Raw genomic sequence first — 5078 nt, 5'->3', positions numbered from 1 at the left:
ATCAAATGATGACATTTAGGATATCCATCACCTTGAACATTTATCTTTTTTGTGTTGGAAATATGAAACAAACCTAAGGGTCAATGGATTTTTATTGGGACGGGTGCCCAGCCATCCCCACTGACAGGGCAAGCCTAGGTGTCATGGCAGCTGTGATGAGCTGCCCAGATTCCCCTCAGATCTGAGGCACTCACTCAGCTTCCAGAAGTCACCTGCTGAAAGCTTACAACTAAACTCCTCCCTCCCTGGGAGTTGCCCTTGGCTGGAAGGACCTGCCTCCTCCAAGGTTACATTCCTTTCCTCAGGATGGCACATGCTCAGTGACTGGTCGGTGCAGAGGAGGCCCAGCTTCAACTCAGAGTATCTCCGAAGAGCTGTCCCAGCTTCAAAGCTCCTGGCACAATCAGCTGAGGTCTCTGCTTTCCTACATGGCAGTTCACCTTCACCCTCTGCCCAATCCTGCTTCCCTTGCTGTGGCTCTTGGGAGCAGGAAGGACTGGATAAAGGCATGTGACAGTCTCCCCAAGGGATTCTAGCACAAATCTAAGTTTGAGGACCACTGTACTTAACGCTGGCGCAGTTCTAGCTAGACCCATTGGAGCCCCTGACCACACTGAGGTTAGCCGCGGCAGCGTTTGAGGTCCCAACCTCACACTTCTGGGTTTTGAATTCGTCTGGAGAAGATACACTCCTCCCATTCCCTGGAAGGCACTAACTGACTCTTGTTTATATTTTGGTTCCCTGAGGAGCTGCACCTGCACCTTCATCACCAGGAGTTTCAAGGGACAAATACTCCTCACTCAGACACTGACCTGCCATCTCGGCCCCCACGGGTTGGTCCTTTCCACACTCCATGCTGTGATCCGTGCTGGGACCCCCTGAGGAATGCTCTGCCCACTTCTGGGTCCAGCTCAACTGACCTCCTTCGTGAAGTCTTTTCTGATGCCTCTCACCACCACCCCACACAGCTAGACTAGCCTGGGCACTGTTTGAGAGCAGAGATAAGGTTGGATTATCCTCAACACTGTCAGTGGCCAGCGAGCACCGGGCCCAAAGTAGGCATGTGAATATCACCCGCAAGGGACAGGCCTGGCTTGGCCCCAACAGGATATGTCTGATCTTGTCCCAATATTGACTAGACTTCAAGGAGGTGTTGGTTCTGTTGAAGGTGAAACTGCTCCTGCTGCCTGAATCCCAGGTGCCTGCTTCTGTCCAGGCACATCTGCCTACCAGCCAAGGTGGAAGAGTCCTAGGTAGCTGTGCCAGGCCCAAAGTAAACCACAGAGTGCAAAAGGAGGTGCTCACCCTGCACTTACATACCTCTGGGAGTGAGCACCTTCTTATATTTTCCTCCCTGGGAAGCTGCTTTATAACAATAACAATAACAATAACAGCCACATGTGGCCGGGCACAGTGGCTCGCACCTGTAATCCCAGCACTTTGGGAGCACGAAGTGGGCGGATCACCTGAGGTCGGGAATTTGAGACCAGCCTGACCAACATGGAGACACCCCGTCTCTACTAAAAATACAAAAATTAGCCGGGCGTGGTGGCACATGCCTGTAATCCCAGCTACTCAGGAGGCTAAGGCAGGAGAATCGCTTGAACTCGGGAGGCGGAGGTTGCAGTGAACCTGGGAGGTGGAGATTGTGGTGAGCTGAGATCATGCCATTGCACTGCAGCCTGGGCAACAAGAGTGAAACCCCGTCTCAAAAACAAATAAACAAAACAACAAACAAACAAACAAACAAAACCAGCCCCACGTGATCCTATCTGGGAAGCAGGTACTATGTGTGGGGCTCTGAGCCACCTGCAATGCAGTGAGTCTTAATCCACTGTACACCCCAATGAGGTGGGAACTTAGACATCTCCATTTTATAAATGAGGACACAAGGCCCAGAGAGGTAAGTGACTGCCAAGCTGACACACAGATTTGCTTCCAGCCCAGCCTGGCATAGTCATCCTGACCCTGAGGAGGAAACCACTTCCCTCTACAGAGCTCCATCATGTTCCCCTAACACGCCTAGACTCTTCCCTCCTCTAAGTCTTTGCACATGCTATGCCAGGTACCAAGTGAAGGCATCTGGTGCCACGCTGCCCTGAGTCCTTGCAACCTGTGTAGTGGGTCCAGTACCTGTGTAGTGGATGCTATGATGCTCCTCATTTCACAGGTGAAGAAACTGAGTCTCAGGGAGAGATGGCAGCTCACCATTGGCCACCCAGGGTGTCGGGTGCAGACCTGGGAAGAGTTCTCTTCTCCTGCCTCCCCATGGGACTCCTCTGTGAGACCTTCCACCAACCCTCACCTCATCAGGTATTTATGGTTTTGCCCGTAAAAGGACAAGCCGTCCTGATAAGATAGAAACGTTTTATGGGGCAACAAAAATATAGATAAAATTTTATAGTGCAAATCAGGGGGAGGAAAGTATTAAGTTCCACAAACACCTTTAAATTTTAAACAGCCCCCATTGCAGGGTCCCTGGAGCCAAACTTAAGTAATGGATCAGAAAAAGGATAAATCTCCCTGGTCCCCTGTGTGACGGTGGGGAGAGGCCTGATCGACAATCAGACAGCAAAGGTGGGGTGCGGGTGGCGGCCAATGCAGTGCCGGGCCCTGGCGGGCCTCAGTGCGGGCACAGAGCCTCGTCTTTATTGTACTTATAAAATATACATGGCCCTTTATTGAATTGCCTGCTGTCAAAATCTGCAAGAACGTTATTGCCTTTTACTGTCCTGGAGAGAAGCAGAGCAGCAACATCTGTGTAATTTCATAAGATGCAGGAGCCATAAATCTGATTGTGCCGGATATAAGATCGATCGTAAAAAATCACACATTGAACATGGGGGATGCCGGGAAGCAGCAGGGGCAGGAGCAGCTTGAGGGGCCCACTCCAAGCCCTGCACCGCAGTTCTGGTGGGTGCTGGCCGGCAGGTGTTTTGGAGGAGCAGGGCCTGCTCTGCGGGGCCCTGGGCCTCTGAGGGAAGGGACGCTCTGTCGAGTCAAAACCTTCCCCAGGCTCTGGGGAGACCCACCCACCCAGAGAAAAGCCAGAACCAGAAGGGGACCCAGGAGTCCCTGTCCTTGGTATAGAAGAGGGACGGGCAGCTGTAGACACAGACGCACATACCCACTCGCTCACAGGCACCCCTGTGGCAGGGACAGCCCAGGGACACGAAGGCACAAAGGAGACACACCCCCCTCGCACCTCCACCCATCGTGCCCCAGCAGCCTGATTCTTCCTTTCTATCAAAACTTGCTTCATATCTTCAATTAAAAACTCAGCGATTTGGGGCCGGGTGCAGTGGCTCATGCCTGTAATCCCAGCACTTTGGGAGGCCGAGGTGTGCAGATCACTTGAGATCAGAAGCCTGGCCAACATGATGAAACCCCATCTCTACTAAAAATACAAAAATTAGCCCGGCGTGGTGGTGCACGCTTATAATCCCGGCTACTCAGGAGGCTGAAGCAGGAGAATCACTTGAACTCTGGAGGTGGAGTTTGAAGTGAGTCGAAATGGTGCCACTGCACTCTAGCCTGGGCAACAGAGCAAGACCATCTCAAAAAAAATTTTTTAATAAAAATAAAAAATTTAAAAACTCAGTGATGTTGGATACACTTATTGATATTTGGGGGTAGAGACAACCAATAAAACCCCTCTCTTTCCCTCTGAGCTTGGAGGCAATGGGAAAGAAGTCACAGAGACAGGTGAAATACGGTCTGGGTGACTGACAAGCGGATTGGAGATCATGGCTCCGTGAGCCACCCAATGGGCTTCCTCACGCTCCTCCTGAATTGAATTTGCCCCTTCCACTCACAGGGATGGGCAGAGGCTTCTGGGGCTGCCTACAGTACCCCTGTCACGAACAGGCAGCAGGCACCCTCCCTGCAGGCAGGCCAATGGGTCAGCAGAGCCCCATAGGGGTTGGGAGATGCAGGCTCAGTTCCTACTCCTGAATGCACAGTGAAGTCTCACCTGCCTGGGGGTAGAATCAGTGAGGGATGCAGAGAAAAGTCAGGAGTATTCCTCATGGATGTATGAGTCCTCCTGGCAACAAGGGGAGCTCCATCCCTGGCCTCTCTCCTGAGATGAAGTCCCAAGAAACTCACCAGAAAATGTGAGAAGATGGGAAAGGTTTGCACAACACCTCTCTGTCCTCTGAATGCCTGTAAATTACTTTTTCCTCTGAATTACAATTACCCTTGCCCTAAAGTTGTGTGAGAAGAGTGAATTTTTAAAGGGCAGGAAAATGATACTGAGAAAGCAGTTGGTTGCTCCCAAGGAGATGGTTTTCTAGCAGCACTGGATTAGTTCTCTGCTGCTGCGTGACAAATTGCCCCAAAACATAGGGGGCTGAAACAAAAGCATTTGTTATATCACGGCTTCTAGCAAGTCTGGACTCTACAAGGTGCAGCTTAGCTGGGTCCTCTGCTCCGAGGTCTCTCAGAGGCTGCAATTAAGGTGTTGGCTTGGGCTGCGGTCATCCTAAGGCTAACTGGAGAAGGATCTGCTTCCAAACTCACTTATGTGGCTGTTGGCAGAATTCAGTTCCTCATGGGATGTTGGCCAGAGGCACCCTCAGTCCCACCTTATATAAGCCTTTCCCACATGACAGCTGGCATCACAAAGCACCCGAGCTGAGAAGGCAACAGAGAGGGAATGGCAGCAAGCCAAGTACTTTGTGACCTAATTCCAGGCATGACGTCTCATCACTTTTGCCATCTCATATTCTTTAGAAGCAGGTCACACCCAAGGGGAGGTGAACACCCAAGGGCGTGAACATCAGAATGTGAGGTCATTAGGAACCAAGTCAGAAGCTGCCTATTGTGAGCTAGCTTGCTTTCTTTTTTTCTTTCTTTTCTTTCTTTCTCTCTTTCTCGCTTTCTTTCTTTCTTTTTCTTTCTCTTTCCTTTCTTTCCTTTTTTTTTGAGATGGAGTCTTGCTCTATTGCCCAGGCTGGAGTGAGGTGGCAAGATCTCGCTCGGCTCACTGCAACCTCTGCCTCCCAGGTTCAAGTGATTCTCCTGCCTCAGCCTCCCAAGTAGCTAGGACTACAGGTGCGTGCCACCATGCCCAGCTA

This window comes from Colobus angolensis, unplaced genomic scaffold (assembly GCF_000951035.1).
Source record: "Colobus angolensis palliatus isolate OR3802 unplaced genomic scaffold, Cang.pa_1.0 Scaffold9, whole genome shotgun sequence".
Classification (NCBI taxonomy): Eukaryota; Metazoa; Chordata; class Mammalia; order Primates; family Cercopithecidae; genus Colobus; species Colobus angolensis.
This window is presented reverse-complemented; position numbering follows the sequence as displayed.